Source organism: Peromyscus leucopus, unplaced genomic scaffold, assembly GCF_004664715.2.
Source record: "Peromyscus leucopus breed LL Stock unplaced genomic scaffold, UCI_PerLeu_2.1 scaffold_1511, whole genome shotgun sequence".
NCBI lineage: Eukaryota > Metazoa > Chordata > Mammalia > Rodentia > Cricetidae > Peromyscus > Peromyscus leucopus.
Window position 1 is genome coordinate 15,133 of NW_023504679.1, and position 22,172 is coordinate 37,304.

Here is a 22,172-nt window from a genome sequence, read left to right on the forward strand (position 1 = left end):
GTCCGTATTCTACTACCCTTGATCCATACTCCATCCCTGAGACACACCCACCTTATCCTATAATTGCAAATTTCTGACCTTACTTTATTTTTTTTTTGCATCTTTCTTTTTCATATACTTATAGGTTTAATTATTTTGTTGTTGATTTGAGACAGGCTCTCTCAGTGGATCCCTGGCTATTCTTGAGCTGGTTATGTAGGCCAGGTTAGGCTGGAAACTCACAGAAATCCTTCTGCTTCTGCTTTCTAAATGTTTGGATCAAAGATGTGAGACACAAAACCCAGCAATGGATTCAATACCTTAAGTGTTTCAAAATGTCATATCAGTGTGTATTGTGTTTTGATGGAATCCACCTTCTCACCCTCCCCTTGCTGGTTCCTCCTCACTGACCTGATTGTCTCTTTGATTCCTTCTGTGACCCATTAGTTGTTGAAAATCCACTGCCCTTTGTTACACACCTAACTTTCTGTTCTTTTCCTCCCATGCAGCTCAATTTGTGCTTCCCATAGTCTTGGTCATATATCCAGGGGCCACACCATTAAAGAAAACTGATCTCTCCTCTCCCAGTAGGTTTCAGATGCCAATAGCTCTTCATCTGTGGTGGACTTTGTGCCCATCTCCCATCTACTGGATTTGTTCTGCATTGAGCTTACATGGGCTTGTAGATGTCATCACAACCACTGTGATCTCAGATGTTCGACTGTTCTGCAGTGTCCAGAAAGAGTTTATTGTCATCATCCATCATGTGTGGGTCTTAAAATTTTTCAGCCTCCTCTTCAGTAATGATCCCATGCTAGGAATGTGTCACATGGGGAAAATTCTCTAACTTAGCATCACTTCAAAGATGAGTTCAGGCACACACATCTCCTATTTGTCATATGTAGAATGACATAGAGGTCATTCAGTATTTCCTTCTTTTGATGCTGAGACCAAGACATTCGTAATTTCCTTTTTGTATCAATGTAAATATGAATAATCCCCTTTTTGTAAGTCTGCTGTATATGTCCTTTACAAAATCAGAAAAATCCTCAATTGGTTGAGTGCTTTTGTGATATTCTTAGGTATCTGGGTTTAATCCCAAGTACTGCATAAATCTGATGTTGTGGTTCAAGTCTTTGACTACATCATTCAGGAGGTAGAGCTAAGATTAATAGGAGTTTAAGGAAACTCTTACTATGCAATGAGTTTGGGGTCAGCCTGGGCTATATCAGGTCCTATCACATCAAAGGAAAGAAATGGTCCCCTAGAGTATGTGGTGAACACGATCAAATATATTTTATGCATGTGATTATCTTCAAAGAAATAATGATAATATATTTACTATAAAGCTCCCACACTGCGGATATGTCACACATATTTTATTATATACATTTTTATGCTTGTCTTCAATTATTCTTTCTTCCCCGTTTCTAACGGGAATATTCCTATCCCAGCCCCTGTGTCTTTTGCACCCCTGTGAGTTTTCATGTGCAGCATTTCACATGGCTATAGTGTCTCTTTAGTATTGATTTTATAGGCTGCTGTTTTTCCTCACCTGAGAATAAGTGATGAGGCATGCCATTTGAACCAGTCAATGTTTTACTGACTGCTGTGAGCTTATTCACATCTACCTCTCAACAGGCATCATTGTCAGTGAAAATAGGTGCTGCCCACTCCTGGTTATGTAGTGGAAGTTACTGAAGAGCCTTACAACTGGCTTGTAGTGTGGAGTTTAATGCCTTGGCTTTGATGTGCATTTTGTGATCCTTACCTTTCTGTCTATTACCCTTTGTTTGGTCTTTCTTTCTTTCTTTCTTTCTTCCTTCCTTCCTTCCTTCCTTCCTTCCTTCCTTCCTTCCTTCCTTCCTTCCTTCTTTCTTTAGTTTTTCGAGGCAGGGTAGCTTTGCGCCTTTCCTGGAACTCACTTGGTAGCCCAGGCTGGCCTTGAACTCACAGAGATCCACCTGGCTCTGCCTCCCCAGTGCTGGGATTAAAGGCGTGTGCCACTACTGCCAGGCTTGCCCTCTGTTTGAAGTATGTAAATCTTATCTGAGTTCTTCCTGAAAGGTTCAAACCTATGCATAACTAGGTTGTGAGTTCTCAGAAATTAGACAGGTCCTGGGACTGAGAATTGCTTTGACTTTTGTCTCCTTTGGGGAGATTCAGATAAGAGATTTTGGCATGGGGAAATTGACTTGCTAAAGTGTAAACTGTATAACAATAAAAAGAGCCTTTTTGAAGCAAAAGTCAGTCAGTTCACCAGAAATCATCTCCCCTGCTCCCGCACAAGCCAAAATCCTCCCTGGAGGGACCTGTGTCCTCCATGGACCTGTGTGAAACCAACAACTGACACTTGACATGGTGAGATGAGCTCCAGGTGGTGAACTTGCCTCAGATGACTGACAGCCACACATAGCATCTCATCCGGCCTCTCTGACACAGACAGTCAGATATAGAGTTCCAGCAGAGGCATCTTGTTTGCTGGTGGATATGAACTCCCCAGGATGTAGGGTCATGATTCTTCTCCAGCCTTGATCCATGGCCTCCACCCACAGCACTCCACATGGACCACAACCACTGACCACATAGATAGATAGACTCTGCTGGGTGAGTCCTGTAAACCTGTGTGTCCATCAGAGTTTGCCCTGCTGAGGATGGCTCCTGTTGCTTTTCACAAACAGCTCATGGTGGAATGCAGGAGAGTCTCTGTCTCGAGTCCACCTCAGTACTGGGCAGAGTCTAAGTGGCAGGCTGTGTGCTTGTTTGACTCCCTCTGCAGTCACAATGTATCTATCTGGTGTTTTTCTGTTTGGGCAGTAAGTGATTTATATTCTTTTCTGAGTATGTTCAGATTTTGAATATTGACTTTTGATCAGATTTTTTTTTTTCAATTTGAGGGAACGCATTTCCCATTATTTATTACCTGTGAATGAAGAACACCCACCCACACCCTGTCACATATGAACATGGATGCACACTTGAGTTTGAAATTTTACATTTTTAACCCAACCTTGTTTTCTGGAATAAGCTCGTGTTGATGATTCTATCACTCCATCTACATGCCAGGATGTATTTCCTGCTAATATTTAGTTCATGATTTTTAGTCTATCACTAGATGGGAAGAAATTTCCACCCAGCTTCATGATGGAATGATCACGGTCCTGTTCTTTCCTAAGGACATCATCAGGCCTGGCTGCACTGACAGAGAAGGCTGTACAGAGAGATGAGTGGGAGGGAAGGGTGTTCAAAGACCTTCCTATATTGTTCTCAGCTAAAATTTCACCACTGCCAGCCTCTGAGGACTTGTGTTCTGTGTCTCTTATCACTCGCCCACTCCCATCACTCTGCTCTTCAACTTTCTCCGTCCAGGAATCCAACCCTTACTATGCTTATCACCTCCTGGAATCCTCCAGCGGCTCCTGTGTCAAGTGTAGACTTCTGACTGTACCTGCTGGACTCATCTTCTGTGATAGATTGTTCAGCAGCTTACTGGGGGCAGAGAGAACAATATAGCTGTATGCATTATTCTGTTTTTGCCACCCCCAGCTGCTCACAGTGCCCAATGGAAGTCATACTTAGAGAACCCTGTCTAGGCTTTTGTCCAGAGAACACGGGGACATCAGTTTTTCCATCTTTGCAATCAGAGAGACATTGGATTGTCAGTCTCTCAAATAGCCCAGAACAGATCATTTCTTGGCCAGTAGGGATGAATTCCTGGATACCCTTCTTGGGAGGATGAGCAGTGAGTTCATTGTTACCCTACATCTTCCCTTTCCGATCCTCTGATGCATGGCTCCCCTTATCTCACACTCTGACAGAGGAGAACTCAGCTCTGTTCAGTCACATTTCATCTGTGGCTCTCCTCAGTACACAGCTACTGAAAAGACCTACAGGTCTTGAAATAATTGGTTCAGGGTTAGAACTTCCTCACCTATGACCAGAAGCTGCAGGGTGTTGCTGGCCATTGACCACACCTGTGCTTTTATTCTTGCAGTAAGTGGAACACCTGCATGAGCTCATGTGGGTCAACATTTTTTTTTGGCCCAGGATCAACATTCTGTGTGTCTATGGACTTGATGTGCATTCAGGGTGCAAGAATACTTATGATGTATTCTCCTTCATGGGACAGAATAAATCTTCCAAGACTGTACTGTGATCAGCACTGGAGGGTTCCAGTCCCTTCACAGTCACCAATTTGCTGACAGGTTCAGTGCACTGTAGAGTTATAGAAAGAGGCAACATCAGCTGTTACTGGACTGTGATGGGGACTCCTGAGAAGAGGACCCTTTCCATCTTTAGGGCAGGGTTGGTGGGGGACCGCTGAGTGCCCTTTCCTCTATCATCATGAGCTACAGGTACCACTGCTCTCTAACAAGACAGTACTTGTATGATGGAAACACTGGTATAGATCTTCATATTATCTGTCATAAAAAGGATCATTAATGTAGTTTTTGTCCTGATGTTCAGCTTTCTTGCCCTAAACCTTGAATTTCCTTCTCTAAGGTATGTATGGTTGTAACTTCCAGAATCTCCAGACACCAGAGGTTTATGGATTCCACACAGGTATGACAGTGTATGACTCAGGCTGAATTATTCTTTTGGGGCCTTGATTTTCACTGAATCAGAGGCCATGTCCTACGACATTCTCCAACCATATTCACTCTCTCAGTTTGCCTCATAGCCACCTTTTTTTTCAGGCTGCCATGGGAAGTTGCTACTTATACCTATAGTATATTCCCACAGTTCAAAAACCAGGTCAAGGGCTGGAGAATTTGCCTCAGTGGTTAAAAGCATTGGCTGCTCTTCCAGAGCATACTGTTTCAGTCTCCAGCAACCATTTTAATTATCTTACCACCCTTAGCAAGAGTCCTAGTGCATCTGATGCCCATGTCTTCCCTCCACAGACACCAGGATAGATGTACATTGAAGGAAAAACACCAGTATATGTAATATTAAATGACTACATTTAAAAATTCTGAAAAATATCCCCATAGATGTTCTCATCTGCTTTTTTCTTAGTTGATTCAAGACCCAGTCAAATTATTAGCCAAGACGAGCCACCACAGCTGGCCTTTGTATTCTCCTGAAAAATTTCTAATCTTGACTTTGGAATTTCTATACCTGATTGCAAGCACTCTCTGAAGGTCTCTTGTTTAACAGGAGAGAGTCAAATAATGAATATTTTGGCAAAATTTCACTGTTTTGGGCAACACTAAATATTTTAAGTAGAAGTCACAACAGTATGTCACATTAATTTGGTTCTAAGTCATACCAACATTGGTTGCCCTAAGTTCGAGCTGTCCATCACAGAGCACACCCTCCTTCCAGAGTGGGCCTTGAGTTCCCTTTGGAAACTAAGACAAATAACTTTGCCGGGCACCTAAGAAAATAGAAGATGTAATGTGCCCTTAATACATTATTACAATGATGCAAATTTCACAAGCACCCAGTGCTTTCCCCTACAATGAAGTTAGGCCCTTGTGATAGTAATTAATTCCCAATGATATATGGATTTCAAGGGCCACAGACCAGGCATCACAAGAGCTGATTTGTAGGAATGGAGCTGTTCATCTCCAGCAATGATTTTATGTTCACTGTTTTGGGGATTTCATTGTAATATGGGAGATGGGAGCCTAGATGGTTCTGTTTGTTGGGGCTAAGGAAAAATCTTTACACATACTTGCATATCTCAATGAGGGGTTAATGAGGACTTAACCTCTTTTCTGAATCAGGTGAGCTGTTCTGAATCCTGGGTTTCACCATGAAACATTAAGATTATCTTTATATCATTGTTGTGCCACATGAAGGTGAAATTTCATGAAAGAATCCTTTTATAAGAGTTTTCTATTACTTGTTTCTCATAATTAAAGATAAACTCCAAAGATAGTAATATCTTACATGGTAGTATATGTAAAAAAGACAAGGACAACCAATGAACAATGTTGGATGAAGTTTTTAGACTTGAGAATTAGAGAGGATAATGTGCCTTTGGATTTTGAGATGCCCCTTGTTGACCACACCAAGGGAAAAACTACATTCCAGTGGAGTATGGTGTCAACAGTAGCAGTCTCAGAGATTGACAGCTGAGGAATGAAAATGGTGAATTTTATTTTTTCTAGTGATGAAACTAACTTGAAATCTCTGCTAACACTCCAGTTACCCTTCAGTTTTAATGGAACAATTTTTTCAAGTTAATCAATTGTCCGTAATAAACTATCTCTAAGCTATACAAGACTTCCAACTCCAGATCCACTTTTTGCTTGAGTAATATGATACTGAGCACAGGTTAACAGAGCTCTGAGTTGAAATTCTTAATTAAGATCTCAACCATGGCCTGTCCTCAGATCCAGCATTGGGCTGAATCTGCATCTTCTTCCATTTTTCCAAGACTCCTTCTTCATTCTCCATGAAGTCTGTGCTGTCCTTGTGGTAGCCAGATGAGAACCTGGTTACCTTGGCAACATGCTTCACCTATGATTGCTTAAAGCTCTGGATGCTCCCATGAAATGTGGTGTCAATGAGTGGACAGGGGCTGTTATCATATAACTGTGTCATGGACAGATTCGCAGGAAACATAGGCAGGATCCTTACAGCCATATGAATTCCCTGTTAAAAGGCAGAGCTTGTTAAAAACCTATGCAGGTTGTTTTCTGCTAAGGAGATCCACATCAAGAGCTGAGGCTTATCATGGGGATAGAGTGAAACCAGGTGCTAGGGAAGCTCCTCGGAATTCACAAGGATGACGCCACCTACTATCAATAATGGAGAGGGTGCCTGAACTGGCTTAGCCCAGTAAGCAGATTGGTGAATACCCTAATTATCATCATAGAACCTTCATCCAGTAATTGATGGAAGTAGATGCAGAGACCCACAGCCAAACACCAGGCTGAGCTCCAGGAGTTCAGTAGAAGAGAGAGAAGAAGGGTACAAGGGGCATCAAGATCATGATGGGAAAATCTACAGAAACAACTAAACCAACGTAGTGGGAACTCATGAACTTTAGGCCAATAGCTGTGGAGCCTCCATGGGACAGGACTAATCCCTCTGCATAAGTGAGACAGTTGTGTAGCTTGACCTGCTTAAGGGGCTGCCTGGTAATAGGATCAGGATCCATCCCTGGTGCATAAGCTGGCTTTTTGAAGCATACTGCCTATGGTGGGACACTTGCACAGCCTTGATACAGGGGGACGGGCTTGGACCTGCCTCTACTGAAAGTACTAGGCTCTGCTGACTCCCCGTGGGAGTCCTTAACTTGTTACAAGAGGGAATGGGGGATGGTTTGGGTGGGAGAAGCTTGAGGGGCAGGAGGAAGGAAGGGAAGGGGTCCTGTGATCGGTATGTAAAATGAATAAAAACATTCCTTAATTAGATAAACATAAATAAATAAAAGTGTGCACCAAAAAAGAGCTGAGACTTGTGATTTTTGTTTTGATAGTATAGATAATAGTTTATTTAAATTATCATATAATCCTTTACCTTTTGTTCATTTTAAATTGAAAATAGACATTTGTCATACAGTTTATTCTAATTATGATTTTTCTCCCCTCCAACTTCTCGCAGTTCCTCTACCCCACACCAACCACCCCACACCATATCTTGTTTTTGTGTCTCTCATTAGGAAAAAAGTTCTTTACAAAGTAAGTATAATAAAATAAGCTGAGAAAAATAAATACAGCAAACAATAATACGTTAAAATAAACAGAAATAGGTGCCAAAGAATAAGTATAAAAAATACATAGTGACACAGAGACACACATTTTTGCACACATAGAAATATAAAAAAGAGAAAACAGGAAATCATAATATGTAAGCAAAGGACATGAAAGATAAAAAAAAAATCTCCAGACAAACATTATAACATAAAACCTCAGAAAATACCAAATACCACTGAGTGTACTTGGTGTTTCCAATCTACTGCTTGGCATGGGGCCTCCCCTTATGTGTGGTTAATATACCGTGAGACTCCATTGGAAAAAAAACAACTTATCTTATGCAAGTGGTTATCAATTCTAAATATCTTCTGGGTTAAAGATGTGGTACTGTGTCCACATCCCCTCCCAGAACTGGGACATGATCTGGTTTAAACCTGTGTAGGCCCTGTGCATGCTGACACAGTTTCCGAGAGTCCATATTTGCATTAGTTTGTTGAGTCTAGATGGCAATGTTTTCTTAGTCTGTTCCATCTCCTCTGGCTCTTCCAATCTTTCATTCTCCTCTTAGAGTTCCTTGGACCCAAAGGGGAGGGATTTGATGACTACACTCTATTAAGGATTTCAGGGCCTCTCTATGCACATTGTCCAGTTCTGGGTCTTGTATTAGTTCCATCTCCTTCAGGAGGAAGCTTTTCTGTTGATGGCATAGAAAGACATTGATCTATGACTATAACAGAATGTTGCTTAGAGTCATTTTATTGCTTTATTCCTTCAGAAAAACAGAAGTATATATCCACGACCTATCTTGCCTCACTTTCTTGGCTACCTACAAAGCGTTGAGGCTGAGATTGATGGGTGTTTGTATCCCAGTTTCCTTGGGTATCAAGACTGTATCCCTAGCTACAGGACCATGACTTGGAGGGTGTGAATGTTCAACTGCTCTAAATTGGAATCTGCCCTTTAAAACTTTCCTCAACTATTGCTTGCACGTTTCTCAGAGAATTATAAAATCCACAATGAATATAGACCTGGATTTGGGAAACGTGAAAAGGTATGTGACAAAAAGCACACTTGCAGCTAATCACAATGAGAATTTATAGAAACCACAGTTCTAACTAAGAAAAAGAGGCCAGGCTAATGTACTGTCAGGAGACTGACTTCTGAGAGCATTTAACCTATAGTCTAGTAGTGTGTGAGAGTTTTAATTTTAACACACATGACAATCTCATGGCCACATTGATGTCTGGGATTGGATTGAGTTAGGCATCAAGCATCATTGATATTCATATGGAAGCCAAGACTTTCCCTTCAGAGAACATCATTCCAGGCACAGATCTACTTCCTCACAGCTTTACCTTTTAAATATCATCACTTTGACCTGAAAGGCATGCGGAGCTGGGAAAAGATGAAATTTCTTTTCAGCAATTTGAGAGAAGCAAAGATATTAGATCCATTCACAACACTTCTCTTTCTGTAGCAAGTTCTACATTTGTCCTAGTTATTTTTCTTTTTTTATTAAATGCATGCATTCTTTCACAATGTCATATGTGGATATAATGTATTCCAATTATTCTCTTCCCACCCTATTTCTTTCTTGTCTGTAGCAGTTCACATATCATTCCTATAAATCCCACTCCCCTTTCTGTGTCTCTTTGTCTTGTTATTTCTCAGTTATTTTAAGCTGATGGGTGCCATACTAAAGACATGTGATGGGCTCGCTGGTGAGTACACAGCTGAAGACAAGAGTCTCCACCCAGAATTCATCACTAGTCAATAACTTGTGAGCAGAACCACATGAATCCACACCTGATGCACAATTGATCACTGACAGGATCAGTCTTTGTAGGACCAGGGCAGTCTGCATAGTTCACTGCTGTGGTATGTTCTGTATGTCCTGTGGGAGTCTGTTCTCAGGTTCCTCTTGACTTTACCCAGCAGGTCCCCATAGGGAATGATTAGGACCACAGGCCTGAGTGCAGGTGTCTGAGATGGTCTGCACTTGGCTGTGCTGTGGAATGGTCTGTATGTCAAGTTGTGCTGATTGGTCAATCAATAAAACACTGATTGGCCCATGGCTAGGCAAGAAGTATAGGCAGGACTAACAGAGAGGAGAAATAAAAGAACAGGAAGGCAGAAGGAGTCACTGTCAGCTGCCACCCTAACAAGCAGCATGTGAAAATGCAGGTAAGCCACGAGCCGTGTGGCAGTGTATAGACTTGTGGAAATGAATCAATTTAAGCTATAAGAACAGTTAGCAAGAAGCCTGCCATGGCCATAGAATTTGTAAGCAATATAAGTCTCTGTGTTTACTTGGTTGGTCTGAGCGGCTGTGGGACTGGCGGGTGACAAAGATTTGTCCTGACTGTGGGCAAGGCAGGAAAACTCTAGCTACAGTTCACATTTACAATGGCTGTGTTATGCCCAGAAGATAACATTTGGCACCATTTCCCCAATATTTTGGCTCTTATATTCTTTCTTCTTCCTCTTCCATGATGTACATATGCAGTGATATCTACCATGAATCTCTTCCCATGGCTATACCCAAATGAGAGAAATGCATGGCATCATTCATCAGGTCAATCATCCTTCTGTCATTTGCTCCTTCCTGTCTTTATATGATTTCCCCATCAAATAGAAAGCCAATTTCTTTGATTTCATATACATCAACAAGCTCTGATGCAATTACCATAGGGTCAACTGAGATAAGAAATGCCGATTGTGGCTGAGGGGGATGATCCTTATAATTCTTCTTAAAATACATTTTTAATTGACATAGGATTATGTCATTCTCCCTCTCTATTTCTGCCCTCTAGCTCCTCCTAGGTACACTCCCTTCAAGGTCTCACATGCCTCCCACTCTCAGGTTGACAACCTCTTTTGATTTGCTTCTCACTGCCATTATGTATATGTTCATGTGTTTACACAAATATAGGCACTGTCTGCTGAGTCAGTCTGTTTATGTTGTTTGTGTGTATATTGTTTCAGAGTATCAAACCCTCACCAAGAAAACCAGTCCTTACAGCAAATGGAGGCCATCACAGAAAACCACAATGGGACCCAACAGCAGAAATCCATGAATTATGGATAGGCTCCAAATGATACTTGTACATCAGAGGTCCTGCATCTAAGGCCCAGGGAACATTACAGAAGAAGGCACAGAAAGATTGTAAGAAATAGAATATCAGGAAGTCTTGACAACAGTTTCTCCTGGAAAGGGCCAAAGAAATGTCTAACTTACTTTTCACTGAAATAAACAAGACCTGAACAATGCCCTCTTAGTGAACATATTAATGTGAAAAGGTGTATCTTCATTGTGTTCCATGTATAGGCAGAGAACTACAGTCAACTAATGACCATTAGAAGAGGGAGAATTAGTCTCTCTCATGCAGGAGTTGCTTTATCAGGTGTCCAACACAGAGTGGTATTATTAACTCCATTTGTGAGGACCAGCAAAAGTTTTCAGTCTCATTGAACGTAAGATTTATTTTCATTCAATGTGTGGAAAGAAACTGAGGTCCTCTACAAGAGACACCAGTGCTCTTAAGTACTGATCTCTCTCTGCAATATCTCATTAATGGTTTCATTAATTAAATTTGTTCTTTAATCATTTCAGGCTTGTATATAATGCATTCTAAGTACTCCCCCTCTCTTTTCTGTCTCCTGGTCCTGTCAAATTCTATTATTCTCTATAAATCAATTTCTGCATTCTTGTCTTTTTGTTTTGTTTTGTGACTCTCAGATCCATTTGTGTAACCAAAGATTTAGAACCATCCATGAAAGTAGTGAGTTCACCAACAGGTCGGTACACAACTGAAGACAAAAACTATGCACTTCCCAAAATCTGTCAGTAGCCAATAGTTCATCAGGGGCAGGGTTCCAAAAGACCTTCCCATCTATGACTAGTTGTTGACAGTCTTATTCAGGGTCAGAGCAAGTGACCACAGCCCTTCTAAGTTCATGTTTGTAATAACTGTATCATTCTCAGAAGATAGAATTTCACAACTCTCTTCCATGTCTTGTAATACTTCTTGTAATACTTGTAATGCAGGTACTTGTGACATTTCTGCTCTTCTTCCCACCATGTTCCTTGTTGTGTTGTACATGTCTTGTTTTGTCTTATCAACCAACCATCATTTGTCAGCATCTTGTGCAACCATGAGGGAAATGGCATTTCCGGAGGAAGTAAATAGGGAGTCTGGAGGCAGCCCTTACCAGAGCGCTGAGGAAATGAGAACCAGGTGTCTAGGGAGTGAATTGCACCTCCCTATGGGACTGCTGTAAGGACAGCCACAGGACAAGTTTCAGCAGCCTCTCTCGCTCTCTTGTATGCTTGTCTATCCAGTCAAATATTGTGACTCCTTGGAGGAGATGCCATGACTTTGACATTCACAAACCTGCACTATATAGTTAAAATGTGAAAGAGGAAGAGGATTTTGTGGTCTGTGAGATAAATCAGCCCATAGGTTAGCACTGGTCCATCAGAAAAACCTGCATAATCCAGGAGGCTCTAGGTAAGAAGGAAACCTGACTGGACTTCAGGAAAAAAACATCTCCTAGGGCACCTTATTCTATGGCTGAGTCTACACTCCAGGACCATGATATTGATGAGTGAGTGCATTTCTATTTGTCCCAGGTTACTTTTTTTTCTAACTGTTGACCAGGAGCCACTCCTGGGCAGTACAGATGGTGCATAGCCAGTATGGGCTGATCCTAGAAATGTTAGGCAGGTCCTTTGGCAGAGGGCAAGCAGTAAACCTCCCTAAACTCATTCTCAGAACTGAGCCAAGCTCTGTGGTTCCCTGGGGGGACTGGAGTGACAATCCTTTGTGAGAGGACAACAGAATTCCAGGAATATCATCTCTGTAATGATGGAAGCTCAGATCTATGGTGCAGATAGACCCCACTGGAACATAGGAGCAATGGTCCTTTTCCATTCCAAATATTGAATGGCACCATGTAGGGAACTAAACCATTGTTAGCTGCCCTGTTTTCAGAAATTCCTTGGATCTAGTGGGGACAGGTGAAATAACACCCATGGTTCCCACTCTCAGGATTTCCTTTCAGAAAAGGCATCTTCACTTATGAGTGTCTACTATTACAACCCAACACTGGCTGTCAATGAACAAGTTGAGTGCTCATTTAACACACTGGCTCCTTTCCTCTTAGGGGGCTACTAGAGAGAATGCAGCATGTCAACCCCATCCAGTTTGTAAAGACAGTCCTGAAGAGCACATAATCTGTGACATCATATTCATGAGACTTTACTAAGTATTCCATGATGTTAACACCATGATAAACATTTACTAAATGAGATTCTTTGGTCATACCCTGCTGCTAGTCTTAAGAATGTATTATAAAATGAGAAGAATACCTCATGAAAAAGTGAAATTTATCCAATCATGTAAATTCCATCCAATGTTGAAAACCAGATGTTATTGATGATAATAACAAGGTTAAAATTAGAAACATACATAATGGAGACAGCTTTGGAGGAACAGTTAGCATTTGTCAATGTCCCAGAGCCATTCATCATGGACAGTTTGAAGAAATTAGAACAGAGAACTTCCAGCATCAGAATTACTTCATGTGCCAAACCTCCAAAGTTAACATCATAGTGAATTTTAACAAAGCAGAAATTTTGTATTAAATCTTGAAGAAGATTCCAGAATCTCCTCTCTTCACACATTTCCAGCATTGTACTTGAAGATCTCATTAGTACAGAAACAGAAGTAAAAGTAAATATATATATATGTGTGTGTGTGTGTGTGTGTGTGTGTGTGTGTGTGTGTGTGTATTGAAATGCTCTTCCCAGCAAGGTGATTCTGGAATGATTGATCTGCATGCCAATTTCTCTTACATATACAAAAAATAGGCAATGGAGAATGAAATGACAAACATAAATTTCATGCAACTTTCCCACCATCACACTTGTAAGGTTATATTGCTATTGTGAAGGTGTCTTTCATGGGGTTATATAGAGTGGTCAGCAAATGCCACATATCAGGGTTAAGAAAATGCTTTCAAAGTTGTGCCTACACTACCTTGACAGACAGTCTTCATTCCACCAGTGTGATAATATTGGCTTTATATTCACGAGAAACTGTATGAAAAATAACTATTGAAGACTGACAGGTTGAAGGGTCATAGTGAGAGTTTTGGAGACTCATAGGCAGAGTAACTTTGAATTCTGGGCTCTGACTTTACTCATCATTTTGCTATTGATGGCACCTTCCTTGTTTTTGTCCAACAGACAGAAGCTTCTGCCATGGAGAATGTGGCAATGTATAAGAATGAAAAATGACACATGAGAGGGAAGGAAGAATGTACAGAAATGAGGACCCATGCCCAGCAGATGAGACAGTGTATTCCCTCACTTTAAAGATTCAGAAAATAATTGGGTCAGTCAGCAAATGCCTGTAGTAGGCGGAGGGATATGAATTTGCCTAGGAAAGCATCTCATCCACAACCCTCACACCTTCCTCTGCATCCAAATCACTTTGCTCCCTGGACATTTTCTCACAACAGTTCCTCAACATACAGAAAAGGACATTTGTACAGAAAACTTGGATCATCAGGTTTATTTTCCATGCTCTGGAACCTTGTGAGATGTACTTTTTTGTCTTCTGATTACATCCCAGCTACATGTTTGCCCTGTCTCTGGCTCCACCAACCCTCAAAGATGAGAATTCCAATGACTATGAGGATCATGACAGCCATCCCCATCCTGATGAGATTCTCCAGTGTGTGATCCTGGTTCTCTGAGGCTGTGGTTGTGGACAAAGAAGTTACAGAGGTTAGGGACAGTCAAAACTTTCTCAAGATAACTAAATACCCCAAGATAACTAAATACACCCAAGATAACTAAATACCCCCAAGATAACTAAATGACCAGCCAGGGATCATGTCTTCATTGGACAGAACTTGACCCTCTGTTTTCAGTGCTATGACCTTGAATTCTCTTTATGCAACTCTCCTGAGATTGGGAATGTCCTAGGATGGGCTTGATAGTCTCAACTGATCCTGAGAAAGGAAGAAGAGGAGGAAGATGTGTTTATGCTTTGGAAACCCGAGTATTTCATCTGCATTCTGCTCATTTACTGTAAAATACCCATCATTCTCATCCTATAAACTCATGAAGTGCTGGAATGGATCTTTCCCCTGGCATAGCTGGGTTCCCTCCCCTATTCTTACTAGTTATTTTTTTAGCACCATTGTTCAAACACCAGTGAAAATATCAATTCAGAGTAGAATAAATTATTAAAATGTTATTGGCCTTGATCCTAAGTCACTGCACTGAGCAGCCACAGGACCATTCTGAGTGTGGTATCTGTATGTCTGGTAAACTGAGCAGAGGTTGTGTGGACTCACATCCTCAGTATGGGATGATTTCCTAAATAGGTGCTTTTGCCGAGTGTTTGTTCCATTGTAACACTTAGACTCTCCCATCTCTCCTGTGACCTGAGCATTCTCCTGATCTCTTCTGAGTACCCAGAGACCAGGAAGCGGTGGTTGAGGAGGAACTATCTTATTGTCCCAGAGAAGAGATATGGTTTCTGCTAAGGTTGAGAACCGGTGTCTTGCTTACAAACTTTCCCAGATGTTTCTCGCCACATCAGACTAAGAAATTTCTGTATGTCCTGTTCAGGTAGGAGTACATCCTTCTGATGTAGATTGCTCTCCATCTCTTTTGTTTCACATATCACTTCAGAAATGCAGGACCAAGGTGTGGGGCAGTGTCGTGCAGTGTTTGTAATCCTGGCTCTCAAAAGAAGATGTGAAGTGTGTGTGTGTGTGTGTGTGTGTGTGTGTGTGTGTGTGTGTGTGTGTGTGTGTGTGTGTAACCAGAAAAGATAGTAGATGGGAAGCCACTGGGCTTTCACCTAATATTTCTCCTAAAGGCATGGCTAGCCAACACTAAGAATAGATGCCAAGACCAACATATCTAATCCTTACTTTTCTCCTCTTTACAAATAATAGATACTGAGACAAACAGGACGGCTGTAGTGTGAGGAGAGAGTGGTGCAGCTCTTCCATCACTTTAGGGTAAGTTGTGTACAGCCCTTGGCAGCTCTATCCCTAAACTTCTTGCTTAGATGAGTGCACCAAGGGTAGGCAGAAGACTTTCTTAGCTGTCACCTCTCAAAAGAAGGCAAATCCATTATTCTCAATTTCTCTATTTCACCCTGAAGTGAAATGTTGCAGACTTCACAAAGGAGCAGGTTTGACTGACACTTCTGGATTTTATTTTACTTAATGTGATCATTGTTATTTTCAGGTTCTTATGTCAAATTCTATCTGGTAGGGTTGAGCTATGGCTGTGGATCTGTTTTGAACAAAGGAAATATAGCAGGACCTGTACTTATTACAGAAAAGCTACCTCCTCCACTGGGGACACTGTGAGTCACACATGCCCTGACAGTAAGGGTCTGTGAATACTGATAACTGAAGGGTGATGAGCAGAGGTTGTCACTGGGGACCAGTTTCTGCTTAGTAGCCTATATCTGTCTGTGGCCTCTAAAAGATGCTCTTTCAGACTATGTGATACCTTCTGGATTCCATTAACAGAGACTGTAGTGAGTATTCCTAGGAATATCCATGTTGGCCTCCATCATCATGAAGGTGAATATCCATCTGACTGAATCTCTGCAGCATTTGTAACCCAATCCTAATCAACAATTGTAAATGAAGAATGCTGATATAACCCTTTATCTCAGAAATACCTGGATCACCTCAACTGGAACCATGAACTCCACAAGGATAATGGCACATGACAACAGGTACAGAGATGAGTTGACATATCTTGTAGCACCTGTAGGTGCCACTGAGACAGGAGGTCACAGAAATCATGGAGAATACGAGAAATATGCTCACGATCTAGAAGAAGGTAGCCTGGATGCCCTGCCATGGCCGTGTACCTACCCCTACCATAACCACATGGTACCTAACATACCATAGTCACTGTGGGACAGATACACTGCAGAATAAGTTTCTGGAGGATTCTTCTGTCATGAGAAGTCACAGCCAAGGCCAGCACTGAAAGCAACTTAAAGATGTGGGCCACACTTCTACCTTTTATATGCAGAGAAGCAGCAGTCCAGAAATGGAAGAAGTTGCCCAATTAGTCATCTCCAGAAAGAGCTGTGTCAAGTCTACAAGTAGCTATTGTCCATCAGGCCACTCATTCTAGTAGGTCTTTACATAGTCTTCTGGGCCTGACTGCATGTGGCTGAGAGTTGTGTTCTCAGAATCTTAGTGGAGGGATGGGGAGGTGAGTGTCTGGGTTTCCTGTTCTCTACATACCCACTTGGTCCATCCTCCAGACTGAGCCTAAACATCTTTCTCTCTCTGAATGGCACCTTCTATAGCACAAACTAAACCCTGAGATTCTGGGGTTTCTGTGGGGATCTGTTTGCCTCCCACACTCAGAAGTTGAAGCCACAGAGATTTGAGGACTTTTATGGCCTATGAGCCGGCAGGCTCCCTGGAGATGGAGCATACACCCTGCACCAAAGGGCTTGGTACTCACCAGGTGTTGGCATAGGCCCTGAGGGTGGTGGACTGGAAGGTCTAATGGATCCTAGGAAAAGAACAATTGTAGGATGAAAGTTAGATGCTAACCAAGAGACCTGCCTCTGCTTACACTTTTACATCTGCTCTATAATATCCCTGCAATCCTCATGCTGTCTATGCCAAACCAAGATTACAATAGAGGATGGAGTGGACATTAGTAGAAGGACCACTGCTGGCATCCAATTCTCTGGCAGGGAAAGTGCCTTCTGACTAACCTTCCTATTGTCCCCTTAATTCCAACCAAGTCAAGGGTAGTCCTAGGGTTTGGACTTAAGTCACCATGAGAGTGCAGGGTCACCTCACCTGAGACAATGAGCTCCATGGGGTCACTGGCTTGTGTCAGCAGGTAGGGAGATGAGTCCCAAGAACCATAGCACATGTAGGTGCCTGAGAGAGCAGAGGTCACAGCACTCATGGAGAATTCTGCCTGGAATTCCCAATCTTGTAACTTTGATTTTAGTCGCTGGGGTTGTTGGGCTGCTCCCTCCTTGGACAGAATGAAAGTGTCCACTTTGTATGTTGACTGACACAGCAGGGTCACGTTGTCTCCAGAGTATACTGTGGAGTTAGGCTTCACTGAAAGGGAAGGACTGAAGGGAAGCTGTCCTAAAGAGAAGAGGGATGATGAGAGGCTGCTTTCAATGTTCTGAGATGACACCTCACCTGGGTCTGCCCTGAGCACTTGGGACTTTGTCTCCTTTCTCTTCCTGTGCCAGTTTCCTGCTCCCCTACATCTACATCTGTTCCCTAATCAGAGCTGTGCCATTTATCCCAGCCATCAGCTACTAGACTTCCCCATGACAGACCATGCAGATGCTAAGTACCTGATTGAAACTTCTTGGTTCCTTACCTGATTGAAACTTCTTGGTTCCTTACCTGTGATCAGGATGTCCAGGGGGTCACTGGAGGCTGACCACTCAGAGGAGAGGTTGTGTGCACCATAGCATCTGTATTGACCTGCAGTGGAGCTGCTCACAGAATCTAGTGTGAAGTTGGACAAGGAGAAGCCAGTCTTGGTTTGCTGGTTCCCGTGCTCAGTCAGATTTGTCTTCTCCTACCTTGTACAGAAGAAATCTCTCATAGTTGACATCAGAGCAACACTGCAGGGTGAGGCTCTTCCCAGGGTCCAGGATATGGCCTTGGTGAGTGAGCAAGGAGGGCTTCTTGGACAGGCCTAGAGGGAAGGTGACAGGTTAGTGATTGAGGAGCTGGTTTTTAACCAAACACTTATCCCCTCCCTTCCTGCCCTGCACACGTCACTGCTTCTTCCCTGGAGTGGGACTCTGGCTCAGCCACTAGGCTTTTCCTCTACCACTATCTACCAACAACTACCCAGTGGGACAGTCCATGGCAAAGGGCTTAGAGTGTCAGTCAAGAAATGATTGATCAATGATGGGGCTGACTTACCTGAGATGTGTATTTTCAAGTGGTCACTGGGTACTGACCATAACTGTGGGGTATCATTGTAGTAGCCATAACATTGAAATGTCCCTATATGATCTTGGGTCATAGAAGCTATAAAGAAATAGGCTTGGTACTGCCTAATACTGTGTATATACTGTGAATTCAGAGAGCTGAGGAACTTCTGATCTTCCTTGGTGAGAATGAGCTTGTCATATCCCACCCATGAGATACACTTGAGAGTTATATTCCCTCCTGGGGATATCACAGGGCTAGGCAGGGCCATCAGGTGGGGCTTCTTGTAGTAGATTCCTAGGAGAGAGGGAAGCAGACTATTGCATGGGATCACACAGCCACAACGTTCTCCAGGGCTAAGGCTTTGGGAGGGGAAAATATAAGAGCAGAGCCTAGTATGGAGATGCTGACTGTCCCCTCACCTGTCACCACAATCTCCAGGGTGTCACTGTGCTCTGACCAGCCAGCTGAGCTGTAACAATAACAGTGATATTGTCCTCCATGTTCCTGTGTCACAGAAGGGATGGAAAACTTGGCCTTGTTCTCAGGCATCTCTGGGGTCTGTGTGCCCCAGGTTTTCTGGCTTTCCTCTTTATGCAGAACACATATTTCTGCATCCATGGTCCCCTCACACCAGATGGTCACAGCACTTCTGAAAGTGACCACAGAGCCTGGCTCAGCCTTGATGGTGAGTTTGTGGAGGGACCCTGCAAGGAAGTAGGAGAGAAGAAGTTGGGTCTTTCTGAATGTGGCACAGAGAAAGTCACACATGCAGATGGCACTTTTTTCTTTTTAATTTATTCTTCTCTGATACAATACATCCTGACAGCAGCCTACCCACATCCCCTCTCCCCCAGATCCACTGCTCCTCTGTTTCCTTTCAGAAAGAACATGTTTTCTGGTGATATCAACTGAACACAGAATAACAACATGCAATAAGACTAGTCACACACATTCAAATTAAGGCTGGACAAGGTAACCCAGTAGGAGGGAAAAGATCCCACATGCAGGCAAAAGAGTCTGAGACATCCTCACTCCCATTGTTATGAATCTAACAGAAACCCCAAGCTAGCCAGGCAGTGGTGGTGCAGGCCTTTAATCCCAGAACTCAGTAAAGAGATGCAGGTTGATCTCTGTTAATTCAAGACCATCCAGGTCTACTGAGTGAGTTCCAGGCCAGACAACACTACATAGTGGAACTCTAAAAAACAAAACAAAACCAAACAAGAAAAACCATCCAATGTAAAGAACCACAGCTTGTGTGCAGAGGGCCTAGGGCAGACCCATGCAGGCTCTGTGCTCACTGTTTCAGTCTCTGTGAGCCCTCATGATCCCTGCATACTTGATTACATGGGCCATGTTCACTTGATGTCCTGAAGGCTCCAGTTCCTGCATCCCTTCCTCCCTCTCTTCTGGTGGGTCCCCAGAGCTATTGTGGATGGTAATTAGCTGATCCAGAGTAACAGAAGACCCCATAAGCATTCATCTCTGTCCTGGACCTCCTGGATGCTGCTGTTACTTTCTGCCTTGGATTCTGTATCTTGTGTCCCACTCTTCTATGTACTGTGTCAATGACTCAGGAGCCATGGTCCTCACACACCCCACACACCAAGGCCTCCCTGAACATATGCATAATTTTAGCATTATTCTAGGGAAAGGCTGGGGTTCCTCACCTGAGACCAGGAGCTCCAGGGGGTCACTAGGTTCTGACCACACCTGTGGTCTGTTCTTCTTAAAGCTGTAGCATCTGAATGTCCACCTTTGACCAGAGGTCACAGGGCCCACAGAGAACAGGGCCTGGAACTCTCTAGTAGAGTAGTTATACTGTGAGTCCCGTGTCCAGGAGAGCTTCTGAGGTCCTTCCTTAATCAGAATAAACCTATGATATGCTGCCTTGAGACACACTGGAGGGTGACATTCCCTCCTTCAGTCACCACAGGGCTGGGCTGGGCTGACAGGCTGGGTTTACTGTAGACTCCTAGGAGAGAAGAGGAATCAGTTAAATGTTCTCAAGGTCTCATTATCTCCCATGATATGAGGTGGGGGCATTCTTGTTAACAGACCCACTTCTTGACAGTCAAGCCTGAGTCTGTGGACCCTATGTGTCCTCTCACCTGTCACCACCAGCTCCAGGGAGTCACTGTACTCTGACCATCCATCACGGGTCCGATATCGACAGCTATATCGCCCTGCATGGTCGTGGTCTATTTTTGAGATTGAGAATTCAGCCTTGTTCCTTAGGACTCTGTGGAATCTCTGTGCTCTGTAGAATATTGGTATCTATCTTTATAGAGTATGTACTCTTTGGCTCCTGTGGTCCCCTCACACAAGAAGATTACGGTAGTATGTTGAGAGACTACAGAGTCTGGTTGTGCTCTGAGGATAGGCTTAGGGAGGGCCCCTGCAAGAAAATGAGCAGCTATGACCAAGGACAGCCAGCCTCAGATTGCAGACCCAACCCCAACCTCCAGCCATCCCCAGGGGCAGCACACATGTGTTGTTCTCCATCCTCACTGCCCAGGCATGGCTGCAGGAATGATGAGAAGTGAAGGTCAGGACATCTGCAGACACTCACTCACCTGCCAGCACTGGGGTCCCAGGCCCAGAGTCAGTCCTGGAAGAGAGTTCCCTGTGAGAGGTTTGTCCCTGAAGCTTGAGCAGGTCCTCCCCTCTGCAGAACCTCCTGAGACCCTGGGTTTCCTGATGGACCAGTGCTGGGCTGTGGGGCAGCATCAACCCTAGACCACAGTATCCCCTCCCCTCTCCACATCTCACCCAGACAGAGCAGGGCTGTGAAGGTGAAGGTCATGGCATCTCCTCCTGGAGGCTGCAACTTTGCTCATGGGCAGAGCTACAGAGACTGTCTGGAGGGACAGGAGACACAGGGTGTGGTCTCTGGAGGCTGGACACTCCCCATGACATGGTTGTACTGGAGCAGCCCCACAGGAAGGGGAAGTGCCCTCCTCAGGCACCAGGCTCTGACTTCCCCAAGGCTGTGTCTAGGTCAGGTAGTAGACTCTGCAATCAATTCTTTGAGGATGACATTTCCACAGTCCCATCATTGTCTGTCTCATTCTGTCCTCATCTTATTCAGTTCCTTCTGGATGGAACTGTATAAATATTACACATGAAAAATACATGTATGAATATTACACATGTGAAATACAAATTTACATGTGGGTTTGCTTTATTTCACTTTTTGTGCGAAATGCTTCATATTCAAAATGTTTGAAGATTTGTGTGAAGGGTTCACTGTGTACATCTGCATGGAATAAAATTCATAATCCTCTTCCTCATAGTCTCAAGTGCTGGTTAGAAATGTGCACCACTAGTTTTGGTTGTTTGTTCTTTTTTGCTGTGTGTACTTTCCATTACAACTTTAAATTACACCTGTTTATTTACACTTGTTTCTTTAAATCACACTTATTTAATAATAATAATAAATTACACTTACTTTTTCCTTCATGTGTGTATATTCGCATGTGTCACAGCACATGCATGGCGGTCAGAGGACACCTACAGAAGACAGTTTCTCTTTGCATAATGTGGATCAGA

At 43.1% G+C, this 22,172-nt stretch overlaps 1 pseudogene; it reads right to left on the reverse strand.

Moving 5' to 3' along the window:
- Positions 1-14,193: 14,193 nt before the first annotated feature.
- LOC114689119 lies at positions 14,194-21,623 on the reverse strand (annotated as a pseudogene).
- Positions 21,624-22,172: the final 549 nt, after the last annotated feature.